Genomic DNA, 20,378 nt, shown 5'->3' on the forward strand with positions numbered 1-20,378 from the left:
TTCCTTAGTACAAATATAAAAAAACTTACCATTGCAAAACTAGAAGAAATGTAAACTTTTGGCATTTCATACAGCAGACTCTTACTGTACCACTCAAATAATATCAATCACCATTGCTGATATCCATCACGTAATCCAAATGCTTTACTAGTTTATGCCATCACATTAACCAGATTTTGAAAACTGTTGAGAAAAAGACAAAGATATCAATAAAACATTTAAATTACCACACGGGAAAAGAAGAAGAATGCAACAGGACATATAAAGATTAACAGCTTTTTAAAGAAGAAATGATCAATTTTAAAAGTGTCCTACTGAAAGAAAGATTAATATGCTATGAAGTAATTAAATATGTGAAACGTTAATTTAGGTTTCAAATGTAAAATGCTTTCCTTAGTAGTTTCTAAGTGATTCACTGTATCACACCAAATGTGCAAGCAAATGAATTCACAGGAGGTGTGTTAGTGTTCAAATTTCAGCAGGTATTTGAAGAGACATAAGAAAACAAGTCGTGACAGGTATTACCAGACCTAATGAATTATGAAATGCACTGTATTTTGTAATTAGATACACAGTGAAAAACGCTGCTGTTTAATTTTAATTAACTGAGCAGACCTCTAAACTTATATTGGCTCCAAATCTCTGAATAACCTTCATAAATACAATGCGACTAAAATGCTTTCTAGAGTTCACATTAAACCTGTTCTTCATCCAAGGAAAACAATGTATAGCACCTCATTTGTAGTGGAAGTGAAATATTTTGGATATTGAAAGACAAAATACATCTATAGATCCAAATGTTACACAATGCTTTCAGTCGTCTCCAATCTGGGCATCTGTGCCAAAGACCAAGTTACTCTTGAAAAACTACACCAACAATCACATTTAATTTAGGAACATCTAGTACTATGAAGGCACCATAATTCACTAAAGAATTCTGGTTATTGAAGCTTTCTTCATTTTCTATTGACTTCATACAAGTGACCTTTTTTTCAATCTTGATGATTCAAAACTTCATGATCTAAACCACAAGCTGACAGGTTCCTCCATATTCTTCATTCTACACCATTTTTATATTTAGATTACTGAAAATTGTCTTTACTTTCAACCTAGTTAGGATTTCATACTGGTAAGAACAGAAAATTAATTCACCATTAAGTTGCCAATTCAAAATACAAACTGGGCTGCATAAGAGGAGAAGAGATTAATTATGTCTAATTGCAGTGAAGTTCAGTAACAGAAGATGTTTCTCCAGTGATGCTACATGAAGTATCACAAATTCTATTATGTAGGTAACTAAATCAAATCACGTTTCATTTATTCAGTGGGATTCCTCAATTTAGCAAACAGCAGAGAACTATCACCATAATAAGACAAACAAAGAATGGAAGAAGGCAAAGACAATCACTTGAAAATGCATGGCACTCTTAATCCATATTTTTGCCTTTCTTAAAGATGCCTTTAACTGATGCATCTAGAGACGCCAATACGACGACAGAGTTTGACCAATTTTTGCAAAAGAACAACATATCAAATAAAAATACTAGCTCAGCAACTTTGGTAAAAAGACAAAATACATTTAAACAAAAAAAAACATTTAAACAAAACAATTAAACAAAATATTAACAGTGAACCAAACAGAAGGTGGCCTAATCTCATTAATTTTAATTACTTTACCAGTCCTAAGTAAAGAACATATAAGTAAGTTGTTTCAGGAATGGCTGGAATACTAATGTCAGTATTTTGTCAGATTTGTACACCTCATCTCTTCCAATTCTCTTCTGCCCAAAACAAGCCTATTTTACTCACAGTAGGAAAGACGCAACCCCTGCTGTGTCCATTTGCCTTTGGGGACAGCTGAAGCATTTTGGACACAGCAAAAAGATTATTTTTTAAAAAAAATTTTATTATTTAAATATCTTCAGAGAAGAAACCAAGGTGGGTAAAAAAATTACTTAGTCAGAATTTTTTGTCTGGTAGCAGTTTGCAGGGATGAGGAAGGCAATAACAATTTACAAAACCAGGAAACTTAAATCAGGATACAGTGAAATGACTTAATTATGCTTAAAACATAGAAAACAACATTCACAAGGGCTTAACAAGTGAACAATTATATAATTTTTCACAGAAGTGTTCTTGGAAAAACTGTCTTGAAAATTAACTATTTTTCCTTTACATTGCATAACCAATTACAATGACATTTTTCACTTAGAACAACCACATCTTCTGTGGCAGAGAGATTCAATAGAAGAGTAATTTAATGTTTTGGACATCACTCATTTTAGAAGCCATTTATGAGTTGGAATAAGGAGTGTAAGGGAAACTAAATAAGCTTTTAGGTCTAAAAGCCTTTCTTCAGAGAACCACATCAACATTCAAGAAAGAATTCTAGAATACTGGAATAAAGACTAGAAGTTTGAAGAGTGATAATGAGCTAAGAAACAATACACTCTGGTCTTCAGAGCCCACTAAAAATTAAGAAGTTACAGGTTAAATAGAGTGTAATGGAGACAGAGCTCTGAAATAAGTAAGGGACTCTGAATTTGTCTCTTGTGGGGAAGGACCTGTGTAAGAAGCCAGTGAGCAAATGTTGCTGCTGAAACCATACAAGAAATGGTCACACATTAATCAGAGTGAGATTGAAGTTCAACTGCTTGCAAAAACTGTCTGTACATCTTGCACACAATCAAGCATTTGATGACAATACAGGATGCATTTCTAGGTATGCACTTTTTCCATTTAAGAACCCTCAAACTTACTCAGCTTTAGGCATACTCCACCAATACATATCATCACATTCACATTATGCTAAAATTTTTATTTAACTTAACCACAAGCCTATTTAGTAAAGTTACTGAATGCTGAACTGTGTGCATGAAAACTTCTAGCAACAAATGAAACAAATTTACATGGACATGACAACCAACAGGTAAAGACAGCAGAATGAGGAAAACCCTTCCTAAATAGAATAAACAACTTTTTTTTCTGGATTATGCCAGTACTGTCTATCTGAGAGTCAAGTGCAAGCCCAATTGTTTAAAGGAATTCAGAAACATGGAGGCAGTTACGAGTATGTTCCACATGGCCCTAAGCCAGAAAGGAGGCAATGAAAAGAAGCAGTCAATACCTGAATATACTGGGTGTATACCAGACCTGAAATCAGCAAACCAAAGATGTCTCTATTACAACTGTGGCAGAATTATATATATGGAACTTAGGATGGAAAAATTAACATTACATACAACATTAAACAAATGTAAAAAAAATTGTGTACTGGGGGTGGGGAAGAACAGACTTTCAAGAGAAGTCTCCAATAGTTGTTTGATGTCACTACTTGATGAAAATGGGCAATATCTAAAGTCTTCACCAACAATTCAACCCTAGAAAACAAAATAGTGTGTTCATCTGATTTAGAGTATAATGAATCATTTTCATATTGAAGACAAATAATCTGTTATCTTTCTTCTGAGTCTCATCTAACAATCAATGTGCTCAGTGATAATACTGCAGTGATAAAGATTTAAATTTTCCCCAGTGGTCAGATATGGCATTTGTGGATATCTGATAGCAGGAGCACTCTCTAATACCATACACTTCAGCAAATCCCCAAATTACTTCAGAGACGATATCTGCTATTGGCAAATGTGACACACATATATAATTACCCAAAATAATAAATTGGTGGATCTCTGTGGTATGAAATAGCAGTTCTTAAGTTCTCTGCAGAGCAATGGAATGTTACTTACAACAGTACATCTTTAAAAACTGAAGGCAGCAGCTATTTATGCAAACAGAATCTAATCCCTTACAGAAGTATTTGCCCAAGACAAAAAAATTAGCACCTCTGAAAAGATGAGAATCTGCACAGACACCAGATTATCAAGATTTTGGATTATCTCCACATAGAAAATACATTACTTCCTAACAAAGTAGTATTACTAAATTAGGGATGAATTTCATTTAACAAATTATATTCAGCAGTCTATCACATCTAGAGTATGCCAGCATCTCTTCCCACACACACTGAGTTTCACAGAACTACATTAGCAAGAAATCAGTTTTCTGGAAACAGCATTTTATTCTTCTGATTCTACATTACATCAAGACAAGCAGTACTTTCAAATTATAGAAATAACCTCCACCAAAAGACTTTATAAAGATCTTACTTGAAATAATATGTAACAATGAGCAGCTTAAAGCTGTAACAAAAGCTTAAAAGCAATAAAAATTAATAAATGTTACTGGAGTTATTCTGAGATTTCAGCTGTCTCTGACACAGTAGGATTATATTGCATATGGGCAAAATACAGTCTGTCAGAATGGGACTACTTCTATTAATCTTATATATAAAAGGCTACTAAGATAAAATAAAGAAAGTAAAAGAAAAAATAGAACAATATGAAAAAAGAAGTCAACAGGTTTTAAAAGCTAGCAGAGTAGCAAGGGAAATGTTTTACTCAAAACTAAAACTGCAAAGAACCAGAATGGATAATTCAATATGCTATTTTTCTTCCTTAAAAGAGATAGGTTGACGAGGCTAGACAAACCTATTCTTACATAAGAGGAAAAAAACTCTTTAGAAAGAATCTTGTGGAAAGCTATTTCTACTTCTTTCTGGAAGAAAAAAAAACCAAAATGGGGAGGGAAAATTAACTAGTAGTTAAATAATAGGATGTATGAAAACAAACAAAAGCTCAGCCTCCTCCTAACACTGTCTTACTCTTCCTCCAAAACTGCAAAAAAAGGGTGAACTAGAGAGCTGTATGACAATGACCAGCAATGTACATCTGTTCCTCTGCACCCCTTCCAATCAGCAGTGCTATCTCAACTGCTGACAGCTCTGCTGCTTCTCACTCTTCTGGGCTACCTATATGAGGAAACTTACTGGGAGGATGGGTGTGATAGAGGCATCACCCCTCTTCCAGCCAGACATTCCAGGATAAGATTGCAAAATTACTTCACATAAAACTAAATATGAATTATAGAAGTGTGACTTTACAGCAGAACACTAGAAAAGGAACCACTATATCAGATTTCTTCTCTTTAAAGCCTGAAACACTTTAACTGCTTTCAGTTTCTTGTATCCTGGCCAAATTAGAGTTTGTGCTGAAATTATACATTGAAGCATCTGTCTCAGACTGATATTCCCACCCTGCTGTCTCTCTCCTGAATTTTCAGTCAAAATAATTACTCACTTCTGTGCACAAATATGGAAATTATTTTAAACCCTTCTTGCTGCTTAAGATACATCTGACTGTTTCTTCAAGAAGGTTTTCTTCCTCCATATTTTGGAGTAAGAAATTAGGATTCAGCATAGAGAAGAGTTTGCCTGAGAACAAAAATCCTGGTGGAGCTGTGATGAAGGCAGGCTGAGGGGAATGCTACATGTGAATGCACAGGTAAGGAGAGCAGCTACACTGGCAAAATGAGTGGATGCTGACTGGAGAAAGAGACACACAGGAAATTCTGAGGAACTGCTAGAAGACAGAAAGAACACAACTGTAAAAAAGGAAAACTGGAACTGCGAATAACTGGAAGGAACAAGCAGAATCTGTGATTTTACCTAGACCAAACTCACCCACACACATCACAGAGCATTCATCCCAAATATCCGTCTCAAATACCTGGTACAACTCTGTCAACACAACTATTGTGGAACTATACTCTCAAATAAATCTACAAATAGGTCAGAGTTGAAAATATCTTTTCTTTTCAGATAGCTCCAGATGAATAAATTTTTCCTGTGGGTCATATTAAAGGACAAAGTGTTGCAGCACAAGCATGGGATCACATGCCCACAACGAGAGGTGAAGATGAGAACTTTGTGAGGTGGAACAGCACAGTCCCTTGGAACAGGAGACCACATTCCACACTTCAACCTGGGGGGTTCATCTTCAGCATGTCATCTTAATGTAACAGAAAAATGCAAAAAATGGTCATTTAATACAATCTGCACTTGTCCTGAATAAAGACACTAACTTTAGGTAAACACCCTTACTAAACCACCTACTTTACTGACTAATATTTAGTCAATAAAGTCACTACTGTTTGATTCAATTAACTTATGAAGAAAATTGCAATCAGACTATGTAGATAACTTCCATGTCCCAGTTAAAAAAAAAATTATTCTTAGCCTCACTTCTTGGCCATCACTCGACATCCTTATCACCACACCTACCCAATCCACTTTTATCATCCTAGGTGAAAGTCCCACTCTAAATTATAATATGGCTTTTTCATGTGAAACCATTCAATTGCTAATTAGCTGTCCTGGATATCCAAAGAGTATCTCCTGTGCAGGATTACCAAAACACGTGACTTACACCTTTGAGATACATTAAATCACACAAGTTCTTGAAAAGCTCATTATAAAATTAATTACACTAACTTAATTACAGTAACCATTTATCAAACTGTTACTCTAGGAGAAAACTCCAATAAGATTTAATCTTTTTAACAAAGAACACAGTTTTATATAAATAGGAAAACTATTATTTATTCCCTGAAGAACTTATTATTACAATATACAGAATATATCCAGCATAAAAAGACATTGCTTTTTCCCATAGGTAGGCTTCACTTTTAAGAGTTTACAGATGAAAAGCAACTTGATGGAGAAAATCAATGCTCCTATACTTTTTCTTAAAAGTCCCAGGATAAACCATTTGCTCATTTTTGAACAATATTACACTGGAAATTACGACTCTGATTTACCTTTGGAGCAGTGACTGTGAACATGCTACCTTATGAAGTAAACTGTAAAGTGCATATTGTATGAAATACTGTCTAGAACATATTTTTATCCCAGATGATTTTCAGTCAAGGACATGCATTTGAAATGCAACAATTAATACAGCTTTTTATATGCAAAATTCAGCATCAGCTCCATAAGCCTCACAAGGCTGATACACAACTCAGAGCAGCACCATACACAAAACCAGGTGCCCTGTGTGGGTTGTGCTTTGAAGTGCTCCTGCAGAACACTAAGGATAACATAAACCCAGAGTCTGGAAAAGGGACACATCGTACATGCAACAGTTCCTGTAAAATGTTTGTGTTCCAATTTTTTCTTCAAGATTTAAAATATGCCCTCATTCCCCAGAGAAACAAATAGTGAGAAGGCTGTTTTTCCAGTTATCTATATTCATGAAAACTGTTTTAACCACTTATTTTCCATCTGATAATGCTTTTGCCTCAGTCTAGGCTTTCTCCCCTACCAGGAGTACACACACTATACTGTAAGCAGATCAGCAATGGGCTGGCTTTGGAGTCCTAAACGTGGCACCATTCTGCCACACATCCCACTGCACCTCCAGTGTTCTGAAAAATGTCATATTCCTCCCTCTGGCCATCTCCAAACCTTAAGGATGGTGAGACAAATTCCAACTCATATATGCACTGACTAGACTGCTTGCAAACCATGTATAGCAGGTGGCTATTGGGCTCAAATACCCCTTAAAAAGGGGGCTACAATTTTTGTGAAAGCTGCAAGCTCTCCACAGCTCTGAGATGTTTACTCTCAGCTAAATTTAGAGGAGTTGCTAAGTCGGCCTAAGGATTCAAATATTACTTAGTGACAACAATAAGCAAATACAGGGACACCTAAACAGTTGATCTAAATCACAGTGCAAATGCTGAAAATATATTCTGGACAGACTGGGGCAGGGAGGGCACACAAACTACCCCAAAAATCATGGGGAAAAAAAAAAAAAAAGAAAAAAAAAGAAAAAAAGAAAAAAAAAAGCAAGCAGTATGTCACAGCTGTGCTGTGGCCATGCTGTGTCTTCTCAGCCAGTGCATTTTCATGCTTCCAGAATTACAGGCATCCCTTGGCACACCAGCTGATCCTGTGTGTATAATCATAGCACCAGTCACCACCAGCAGACAGACGAGTTCTCACACGCAAGGGGCTAGGCAAAGTAATGGACAAGCTTAGAAGCCAAGTATGCTTCAAACTTGAATTTAAACACAGTAGTAGCCTGCTACCATAAAATCACAGAATCATTTAGGCTGGTAAAGACCCTTAAGACAATTGTGTCCAATTGTAAGTGACTTGCCTTATGTCACTTTTTGTTATTTTTAAAAGCCCCAGCTCTTTTAAGTGCTCATGTGGCTCTATTACAACTGACTTTGACATATTAATAAAATTGTATTACACCAAGCCACTTCTCTGGTGAACAGCCAGAGAAACATCTATTTTCTAAAGAAACTGTCTGAGGTGCTACAGCTGTTGACATGTTTCAGCACTGTACTCTATGCTAGAACCTCAATATTGTGGCAGTTCTCAAAATAGTGATCTGCAGTAAAAAGACCCATCCCTCCTTCTGCCTTCCATACAGGATGTGGTTTCTCTTCATTGCCTCATGCTGCAGTTTGGACTAATACACAGCACAACTGCTACAGCCATATTTAGCCATCCGTGACAGCTTTGCATTGCAGCCTTTCAAAGCAGCTCTGAGCACATTCCTGCTCTGTGAGCTGGATGTCAGCATCATCTACACCAAGAATGTGTCTTTCTCCACAGAAGGACTTGAAGGCAGACAAATTTTCTCCCAATGCTTGGGCATCCTGACAAAACTGCAGATATCAGTACTTAAAAATATTTATTCTTAGATGCTGTCTAAATTCTGCTTTGTGACTGACACAGAGCTTGTTAAGCAGAGAGGTTTCAGTACACCTCTATAGCCTGACATTCTCACCGTATGCTCAGGCTGTATTTATGTTTTCTCAGTAAGAAGACTGTTACGCATATTTCAGTCTACTTGGCCTGGGAGTTTCCACTGGCAAGTACTGAAGGTGTTTTAAGTGCATTAGGAACTGTGGTTTTTGAAAGCTCTTAAAGGGGTAGGGAGCAGCTGCTTTCTGTTTTGCTGCTGTCCTGTCTTCAGGCACGGGAAACAAACCAATATGCAACATGAACACTAGCACACACCCTTCCTTTTAATCACAGCACATCTACAGCTAACAGAGGCCTTTATTTTAAAAAGCACTGACTTTATTATATAGACTGCTCCCAGCTCAATTAGTACATTACCTTTTTCTAGCTGCTACTGTTCATATCCAACTACCTCCAGATACGATAGTTAGCACAATTTCCTTGATTTAACAGTACCTTGGTAGCCCAATTTACTTTTCTAGTCTAATATATATAATTCAAATAGAACTATGACCACATCATATGTAATTTTGTTTTACTTGATTGCCATTCTGCTTTCCTCTCTTGCTGTGCTCAGAAGGTCTTCGTAGGCCAGCACATTCACTGATAAACAATATGCTGCTTTTTATTTCCCACAATTTCTGTGTTCTGTCTGGCCTATGCTTACAGTACCAACTGGAAATACAAAGGAGGTTCTGTCTAGCCTACATTTACATTTAAAATTTCAGCTTTTTAGTTACTCTTATTTTCTCAGTATGAACATTTTTCTCATTTGAATACTTTGGCATTAAATTTAATTAATTGCCAATGTAATTGCCCTGTAAGAATGCAGGGAGTTGCTTGTTCTTTTCCTACAGGTTTTTGCTTTTCCTGTGACCACTGACAAAGAACCTTTAGGCTTGCTCCACTTTCATTTTTCATCTAGATGCAGGCTTACTCATAGGTTTTGCAGTTCCAACAGCCCTTGCACAGTAAAAATTCAGAATAGTCTGATTCACACTTTTTTGATCTTTCAAAGTCATAAGTTTATTCACTTGAAAGACTAAGCCAGGAGAGTACAACTTTTCATACAGCACCACTACTCATCAGCTGTTTCTTCCCCAGGTATCTTATTAATGTGCTAAATATACATATTTGATAGATTTAAAATACATTTCACAGCATTTCTAAGACTTTACACCGTTGCTCTAAACCTACCATTAACCTGTCAACACACTGTTGAAATACAACTACAGTTTACCCTACACATGCTTTTCTTTTGGCTTCCTTTATTCAACTTTGTGATACAAGGAATACCCAGACATTCTGTTTTGAATTTATTGTTCTTCGGGGTTTTGTTTTGCAACACTCAGTTTATGATTTCCTGCAACTACACGAGACAATTTACTTTCAAAACTATGCTCACTGTTCAAGTATAAAATGAAAAGATTGCCTATGAAGTGAAAAATTTATTCTGATTCTATTACCCAGCAGCTGAATACTTTACCAAGGACTTTGTAAAGATCTCTCTTGATATTGAGATGTTGCACTACATTTACCGAGCAAAAGGGATGTACTTATTACTAAGCACATGAGCACATGAGCATATCTGTCACCTATGCACAGAGACACTTGATTCCCCTTGCATGTTAATTGACTATTCACTTTCAAAACTTCTCCCTCATTAAATTTAAATGCAAATCAATTATGCTCAACATTATTAAACTTCAAGCCTCTTTTCTCACACAGAGCAAAGCCACACGTCTCTGCAGTCAGTACTTTGTCTCCAACAGCCGTGATAAGCAGATGGTTAGCAAGAGCTGCTGTGTATAATACCATTATAGCTTCCTAAATATTTTTAGCTCAGAGTCCTCCTAAGTCATATGTGATATCTATCTATTTTCTAAACTTCAGTGAATTTCTCTTCTATGAATTTTCCTTGTCTTCCCTTGAGCTCCCATAAATTTTTGGCATTCCTGCTATCTCACTGATGTTTTTGTAAAAAGAGAATTCTGTATTTTCATTTTTACAAATGGGTATAAAGACCTGACAAAAAAATAAAAGGCAAGGTTAGATACCCAATGCAACTCTCACAGCAACTTCATTTTAACTCTTTCTCCATTTTGCCTTCAACTGGCTTTTTTCTGTTTTGCTTTGTCTTTTTATTGGCAAAATAATTTTTTTGTGTTTTACTCAGAGCTTCCCGTTCTACTTCAGTTTTTCTGTCTTTGTCTTAGAAACACTTTCTCAGGGATGAAAAAAAAGCCTTGTGGTATTATTAATGATGGAAAGCTACTACCTGCATAAAGCAAGCCTTGGCAACTGTAATGTCATAGATGCTGCAAATACATACACTCAGCTCTAGTAACAAAGGTGCAAGTTTGCAGTTTTAGCTACCCTAATAAAACACATGGCACTTCAAGGCTTTAAACAGCATCTTGCCTTTTCTCATTTTAGTTTTCTGAAACTGAAGTAATTTTTCCACAGATTTGACTTTCCTCTTTTGTCTCAAAACAATAGGATTCATGACTATGGTAGTATTTAATGGACTTTATACTTCATCAGTTATTAGTTCAATAATTCAGGGCAAACTCTGACCACATTTTAGTAGAATAGCAATTAGAACATTTAACCTTTTATATAAAAATACATGTCTGGTTATGGCATCTAAAATTCTCAATAGTATCTATTTCCATAAATAAAAAAGAGACACTCATTTTACCATTCCTTGCAATTATCCTGTAACATCAGGTTAAAGGACTAAAGAAACATTAAAAGACTATTCAAGTTCCAGGTTCAGCCACTAGAGAATATCTTGAAGCACAAGAAAAAAGGAAAAAAAAAGAGATACCTTCAGCACATTTTATCACAGATTCAGGAATCAGGAAGAAGCTGCCAGAAGGTGGGTCAGGGAGTGTGAATTATGTAGTTTCCACACCTATGCTGTGCAAACATGAGCAGATTGCCAGGGTTCAGACACTTCTCTAAATGGCCAACCCATCACAGCAGTAAAAAACCTCCACTTGCAGTTAAATTCTTCTTTATTGCTTTGTCTCTGAGCTGCACACCAGGATTGCTCACATACTGTATCAAATGACAACACATTTAGAAACTTCTCATTTGGAGGAATTAGATAAAGCTTAGACTAAACGGTTACATTATTTACTATGGGCTCAGATACCGACTTACACAAATACAATATAAAATTGACTTCTTTCCTACTTTATCCCTCCAAAACATTCAGCTACAGAGATAGGATTACTCCAAATGTTTATGTCTTACAAGACCAAAACCAGTCTGTGATCAGCAGCTTTCTGAATATGCCATAGATACAGTCTGGAATCTTTAGAGTATGAATTTAAAAATAATCAACAAAAGCAGTTACATAGTTAGAAGTCATAGTGGTTTGCTCTTGCACCTTTACATTTTTAGATTAAAGCTATCAGGCAGAAGGCTTTCTATATGCTCCTTTTTAATAATACATAACTTAGAATTTGCCAGTGATGTCCTAAAAAAGCCTTACTGGGTCTTTCTAAAGCACAGTTCATACAAAGTATTCTAAGGAATTTAACAGCACTATAGCAAAGCAAGCACTGTGCTTACTCCTTACTTAGTACCTCTGAAGAGATTACATGAAATATTAAGTAAGGATTAACTTGACAAATGTAGTTTATATACCATCCATAAAACTGCTTAACCTTTTAAAAAATAGTATAGAAAAAAAAAAACCAACCCCAATTGCCAGTTATCTTTGAGAACATCTAAAATTTCTGTAAAAAAATACAAAATTATTCAGCTGTGAACAACTGTATTACTCACAGCACAATGCTGTAGCCATAAAAGAAGAAAAATAAATACAGTAAGAACATATCTCCTAGGCAGTCTTTGCTGTGTCTTGAACACACAATGCCCTCATAACTCAGTGATATATTATCTCTCCTAGGGCAATAAGCAATTAAACACATTCCTTCCTTGATAACAGTAGGAAAAAACCCCCTACATAAAACTTCCATACCTTTAAAAATTAAGTTGCACACTATCTGAGGACATACCTTTGCTGTAAGATCTTAGAATTACTGGTAACTTTATCTGGTTTATCTCCTTGGTGTTCTGCATAAAGAAGCTATCCCAAATTTTGATTATTCTTATTGCCCTTTTCTGTATTAAGTCTAGCAGATAGATCAGTGTGGGATAATCATATTCAAAGCATGGCCTATGTATGTCATAGATTTTTACCACAGAATAGTTAATATTTTATGTCATGACCCCTATTAATACTCTATTTACTTTATTTGACAGTGAAAACTGAATTGATGTCTTTACAGAAATGTCTATCAGAAGACTTTCCAGAGCACTAATCGCTGATTTCAAGTCAGGGTTGGGCTTTTTTGCATAAAGTTCTTTTATTCTTATGCATTACATTCCTAACAATGAGTTTCTATTTTAATACCCATTTGCTCAGTTTTTTGAGATTCTTCTGACTCAAGGCAGTGGTGAAATAAAGAGTCATCAGATTTGCATCACCACTAGATTAGAGGAGGGGTTTTTTCCTGCAATCACTAAAATAATATTATTGAAATATCACTATCAGTATTTATAAAAATTGAAATTACCATCTTCTAAACATCTGCCAATTTTGACTTAAAATGCCCCTCTTAAATTACATGCCAGCTAAGGTGGGTGCTGCTTCCTTTCTGAGTTCTGCATGCATACAGTTTGGATTATCCTTGCTCAATTGAGGAAAATAATATTTTTTTTTTTATTATTGCTCTAAGTGATAAGAAAGGAGCAACTCTGCAATGTATGTGTATTTAAACAGCCACTATGGAAATTAAAATGCAAATCCATGTGTGAGACACCAGAATCATAATTAAAAATATGTTGGTGAGTCCAGGGGCCTATGTCAAAGGTTACCCATCCATCAACAATGAAGGCTACAAAGACAGCAAACAGCTTTTTTACAGACTGAACCCTCTTTCAGCAGCTGGCTTGACTACCAAAGGTTTTTACTGTCACTCCAAGTGGGTAACTCTCATAAAGATCTTGTCATTTTACATCTGAACTACTGCAATGGTCCTTTCTCTGCCCCTGCTGAACTACATCCATTTAGACACTTCCCAAATGAGCATTTCCTTCTTTATTGTTTTGTCCACTTTCCCTCCACCTTCCTATCACAGCAATCTAAACCACACCCATCAACATTCCCACTCTTTTATCAAAAGGGTGGATTCACAGGCTGGTGGTGAGCCTTCAATCATTCTCTCTTTAATTTTGCAACAAGACTTCCCAGGTGAGGTTTCATTTACCATGGAGTGATTGAATCTACAAAAAAAAGCAATCCCACTCCCCTGTAACTCAGGTACATCATTCCTATTTTTCCCATGCATTTGCTTTTGTGTTCAATCCGATCTCACAGTGAGCTGATTTGGAAATCACAAGTCCTTACAAAAGAGCCATTTTTCTTCTAGTGTAGCTTCCTAGACAGGCTCACTGTAATGGTGAAATAAGCACAGGTGCCAGTGGAAAACAGGGCCCACGACTTTGCATTTGGTGACAGACAGTCCTTGGATCAGGTTTGCTGTAATGTGAAGCCCTTCTCTCAGGCTCTCCCTTATGCTCTGTAAGCCTAAGCAGCACGGGTACTCCTCTTATCTTGGAATTCTAAACTTCCATGCTGAGGATAGAAGTGTTTTCTAACTGATGCACAGGACTAATTCCAGCAGGTTATTGTTTCCATCTATATATAGCTACATATCCAGCTATGACCTGTATTATTCTGGAATTGTGAATGCTGGGGAAACATTCTTCATGTATTTCCACACAGCAGAGGTCATTCTGGTTAACTGTCCACTTTAATATAAATCTGTTAAATTTCTATTGAAAACTTAACTGAAATCCAGCTGATGCAAGTCTTCACTAACAGAATCTGAGGCACAAAAGAAAGGCATCTGAGGGGGGAAAAAAATGCAAACTTTCTGTATTCTTATTTGTTACTGATTCAAACCCCTGGACTCTTTTTGATATTTCATCTTGAAAAGTATGGTCAGTGAAGGTCAAAAAAGCAATAGTTGTCCACACTTCAACAGCAGCTAATTTCTCAGTATTAGAAAAGCAAACTTTCCTTTCAAGGCAGTTGCAGGAGTGAACCAAGCAGGGAAGCCATGCTACAACTCACACAAAGGAAGGGCACATTTAAAGGAAGAGAAGCAAACAGAACTTAAACTGGAGCTCATGCCACGTCTGCAAATCAGGCCTGCTGACAGAATAGACAGGATGAGAAGAAACGTCCACATGATTATGTGGTACAAGTCATATAACAAAGCTGCAGTGACACATGAATCCAAACTGAAAATGCTACCAAGAATATCACACAGAAAGCTTCTCCAGAGCTCTCCTGTTTCTCACAATCTCCTGACTTTTTGTGATGGTTTCTTCAAGGGAATTTCTTTGGCCAAGTAAATACAGACATACAACAATGTAAAAAGTTTTTTAAAAGAGTAGCCGATCTAACTGCAGCTAATTCAATTATGAAATACACCCTAAAAGCAAGAACACAAGGTCTGATCAGCAGAGTTACCTCTCAAGTGGAAAATCAATGAGACATGAGTCACACTGGATAAAATGACAGTAACTGGCCTGCTTGTACCTCCAGAACCCAAAAGAGAGCCAAACATTCTCTCTATATATTCAGAATTCTGATCAAAGGAAAAAATAACCCTTCATGTAACAGGTGAATTTCCAATAAAACTGCTTCTGGGCTGGAATAAACCACAGCTATTTTCAGATCATGAGAGATGTCAAGTGAAATTCATCAATATTAAGAAGAAATTCATTACCTGTATTGTTGGTGAAAGTTTTTGGGTTTTTTTTTTGGTTTTTTGACATGCAATTAGAACAACAACAGAAGACTTCCTAACAAGATCTTAACAGCATCAAATCTGTTCCTGTACACTTGTATAATCTGAATGGTCCTGACAGCGAACTGTACTCCAAAAAGCAATCAATTCACGAGAACAGAGGATTCTCAAGGATTTGCAAAATTCACTTTGGTTCAACAATTGAGACCTCCAAAATATATGTCAAGAAATCTGAAAAAGAGAGACTTTACTTTGATATGGGGGAGGTGGGGGAAGCTTTATTTGCACTAGGATATCATACAAGGAGTGAATGTTTCTCATTGTCCTTTTCAGCACTGGCTGTCAGATAGCAGATGTGTGAAGAACCTTTTTCATCTGAAGTATTTTAGGAATCCTCTTAACAAAGGATCACTGAATTCCCATGATCCAGAAAAACTCTCACCTGACCTCACTTAAGAGAAATTATGTAACTACACTTTATTCTGTTAGAAACCACTTCCTCACAGGTGCATTTAAAACTACCCACGCATATGAAAAGTAATTTCACTATAGCAGCCTCTACAATAATACTGTGAATAAAGATTTTTTTTTTCAGTCTGCTTTTTTTAGAATGCACTGAATATAGCAGAATTTCCAGAAAACTGATGCAATAAACATCATGATTCTGCTGAAAATAAAACACTGGTTAAAAATAAAAAAACCCATAAGCTATACTGGCTTCTCATTTTGCCTATTTTCTCAAGGTTAAATAAATAAATAAACAAAACTAGAAATGTTGACAAGTGAGGACTGAGACAACCTGAGAACATTTAGTTAGCTTTCTTCTCCTGAAGTCTAGCTTTTAAGGAAACCCTCAAAGAACAGTGCTGGCAGCACAGCAAGGCACAGAAATATTGTAAAATCTTTTCAAGTGACAATTAGATTAGTTATTAACAAAAGCAATACAATCCTGTACCCCTAACCAGTAAAACTTGCTGCTAGTTGCTGCTGACTTTTAGAGACATGTACATAGAAAACACAAATGAAAAGAAGGTAATGGGTGGAAAACATGTACTAATATATTCTAATCTCAAAATTATTAATAAGATACAATTGTTGAAGTTGCCTTTTTTTTTTTTTTTTTTTTTTTTTTTTTTTTTTTTTTACATTGGAAATAGGAAAATAACCCAAAGGAAAGAAACCATGGCATCTGTTGAAATGTTAACAGCTTTCTACTCCAAATTTTAGTCAGTCATCACCTATACACAACTGCAGTCAACTGCAGAAACTGCTGCTCCAAACTCCAGGTTAAAGCAGCCTTTTCCAGGCAGTTCTGTCTGACAATTGCATGGCAGTTCCAGCCCTTCAGGTAGAGCTTAGGGAATAGGTGCATCTGCCTCTGCCTAAGACTTAAGCCTTTGTGCCTTTACTACATGAGATACCACGGTCCCTTTATAATAGGCTACAAAAAAGCCTCTGTACTGCAGTGATACATAGAAGGAAAATCCATGGAAGACTTAAAATACTTGAGAAAGGGAACAAATTCCTTTTCTGACATCAGTCTAATATGGTGAACAGTGTTTGCATTCTTCTGTTATTGATTTCCAGGTTTATATAAGCAAACACTACACCAGGATCTAAACCCAGTGCCCTGTCAGTTAGCAACACTTATTTTCTCAATGGTTAAGTCACAATTTGCCATCAATTATAACAAAGACAATGCTGATAGCCTATGCAGTGGAAGTACACATAAACTTTAATCCATATAACTGGTGAGACGGGAAAATGTACTAAAAATCTAATAAAAATTAGGCTATAATAGATTGAAAACATCATTTTATCTAAACCCTCTACACTCTTTTTAAACCATCAAGAATGTGACATTTGTTTCCCTTTAACCCTTTCCCTAACTCCAGACATATATGACACAAAACCTGTCCTTCACTTGCCCTTAACCCTGAGGCAGCTTTGTCAAATTTCAAAAATCAGACATGCTTGAACAAGGTCACATGGGATGTAGGCAGTTGATTTTGAATAGAAAAAATGCAGAATAAGGCATTATAACTGAATTTAGTTCAAGAAGTTCTATCAAATTGTTCAGTACTTTCAACTCTAAAAAGCTTTAACTCATTTGTATCAAGGTTAGCTCTTTCAGTTTAATCAATTTTTAAATCACCCAAAAGAGTCCCCAAGGAGAAATTTTGTATAAAACTAGGATATGTAGTAGACAGGACACATTTCTGTTCAAGCTTATTTATGCTGCTATTACATAGCAATGGGCAAAAAGACTGAAATTTACTCCTAATACATGGAACACAAACCAATTTTAAATAACAATATATTTATATAACAAACCCTTCAGGAACCTTAAGACTATCATGGTGATTAACCCCCAATACCCATGTCTCAGATGTTAACTGTAATCCTGATTTTACAGAGGTGAAGCTGCCTGGCATGCTCTATTTCAGAGCCTGAAATGCACCTGATTTCCTGGCTCATTAGAATTTATCTTCTGAGCTTTGCTTCTCTTCAATGAAGTCTTCTGAAAGACTTGACTAGCTCAGTTTCTTTCTTTTGGATCACTAAAACCACCTAAAGGCAAGTCAAAGATATTAAATCTACAATGAAAGCTCTATTAAAGTTACCTTCAATATTACATTACAGACAGCTTTAATAAATACTCCATAAAAAACCTTCAATGAATATATTTGATAGAGGTTTTTTGACTAAATCTCACAACTGTTACACCACTAATTTTGTTTTTTCTCCACCATGTTGTTTTGTTGTTTTACTCTTTTAAATCATAGCCAGCAATATTACAAAAGTCTAAAAATTATGAGACATCTAACATTAAAAAGTCGTCTTACCTCCCATGCCAAGGACAGAAAACTACACTTCAATCACCTCTAAAAGGAGGTTATTTAACCTTTTCTAGAGCACTTTCAGCAATAGATATCCCATTACTTCCCTCAGATATATAACCCTGTGATTATCTGTCCTGGATAGATAATCTTTCCTGAAGCTGGAAAGTTTTCCCTGACATCAAAATCTCTTTTTATGCTCCTCAGGACTATTATTTCTTTTCCCACCTAGAGAGAACAGTTTATTACATTATTCTCTGTTGCAAACTTTGTTACCACATTTGAAGCCTATTATTAGGTCACCTCCTCTCTGCTAAAGACAAAACAAGTACAATTCTTTCAGTCCTTTCGTAAAGGTCATTATTGCAACTCTTCTCTAAATACTCTCAGCTGGTCCAAATCCGCTGGAAGCAGAGTAACAATAACAGAGACACTGCATTATCTGAGGCCTTTCACTGAGTACTGCAGAGTAACTTCCCTCTCACATGCAACTATCCTGTTCATAAATGCCAGTGAGATCCTGGTTTTCACAGAATTGTCACGACTCCTCTGCATTCATTTTGTGATACAGCTGCTTATTTACAGAATTGTTGCCCAGCCAAGTGTTTCTCATATTTAAATTTATTATTTCTACCCAAAGGTACTGTTTTGTGTTTCTCTTTACTGAACTGCATCCTATACATTCAGGTCATTGATCCAGTTTTCCAAGACTATTTCACACTAATGCTTACATTCACTCCCAGATTTGTCCTGTCCAGGCCATTAGTAAATCTGCTTTGTTCTATCATCCAGGCCACAAAACAAAAAAATCAACAGGATAAATTTGGAAAATACAACTGCAAAAGACACACCCATGCCTTCAATCTCCACTGTTCATAAAACATTTATTTAATAAGTAATTAGGCAGCATGGCAGAACGTCTCTGACAGTATCTCTCTCTGATGTTTCAGATTCCTTGGCTGTGGAGATAACATTCCTAACTTCAACACTACTGCACAGGCAGAGTATGTTTCAAACACAAACACACCCAGGAGGCTCTGTCACTCTCCTCCCTCTTTAATTCATTTCTGTGTGGCACAGTAATCTAGTTGCATAGCTTCTCCAATTTGCAATTTGGGCTCCCTGTTTTTCCTTCCTAAACTAGAGCTACTTCACACAACAAGACCCTGAACCACTAGCTCTGAAAAAATCAGCTCTTATGGACACACACATACGCTAATAAAACTAGAACATCAACAAAAAGCAGGATGTTATAATTTAGGTACCAACAGGTAAACTCCCTTCCTCTCTTTCAGACTTTCTAACTGAAGTGTTTTAAACAAAATTAGTATCGTCCTTCTTAGGCAAAGAAATCAGCTACTTCTTATGACAAGATACTATTAAAATCCCACTTTTTTACTACTAACATATAAAGATGAGCTTTTACACTTCTTACTGATACACTGTCTGCACATATGCTCCACCCCAAAAAACCCCAAATATTTGTGTTTAAATACCGTATTTAAATCTGAGCTACTAAAAACATCTTTAAAATCCTGAATAATCAAATTGTCTATCTTGCAAACATTCATATTCCTTTGTCCTGTGATGAGGTTCAAAAGACCAGAAAAACTGGAGAGCAGTTAATAGCAATCTAGAACACTGCTACAAGGAGAATCAACTCTTTTCTGAAGCAATAAGAGACAAAGCAGTCAGCTGTATGCAAAGCAAAAATACTGAAATTCAGTATCAGGTAAAACTTTACCATGGAGTGAGTGACGGAGCTGCTGAAACAAGCAACAAAAGGAGGAGCTCTGCCATCAGAGGGAATGATCCCAATATACTTCCAAAGGGCAGGGGACTGGACTCACTGAGCTTTATGTATGTCTGTGTTTAACTGAATTCATTATAAGCATCAAAACTCTAAAGAACAGTTATTGTAAATTAAGCTACTAAACTTTTGGCCAGAAGATACAACCAATTGCCTGTATAAGGGAAAGCAATTAAATGCAAACTGTTAACTAATACTCAAATTTTGAACACAAACCATATAAATTATCAACCTAC

General features: G+C 36.1%; 1 protein-coding gene across 3 annotated transcripts in view; it reads right to left on the reverse strand.

Moving 5' to 3' along the window:
* The window catches only part of ZZZ3 (zinc finger ZZ-type containing 3), a 57,057-nt gene that overhangs the window by 32,803 nt on the left and 3,876 nt on the right, over positions 1-20,378 (reverse strand). For all 3 annotated transcript variants that reach the window (XM_084211248.1, XM_084211246.1, XM_084211247.1), the window contains exon 2: positions 30-183. The gene's annotated coding sequence lies outside the window, so the exon portion shown is untranslated. The remainder of the gene's footprint in view (positions 1-29; positions 184-20,378) is intronic.

Source organism: Fringilla coelebs (assembly GCF_963513975.1).
Source record: "Fringilla coelebs genome assembly, chromosome: 9".
Taxonomy (NCBI): domain Eukaryota; kingdom Metazoa; phylum Chordata; class Aves; order Passeriformes; family Fringillidae; genus Fringilla; species Fringilla coelebs.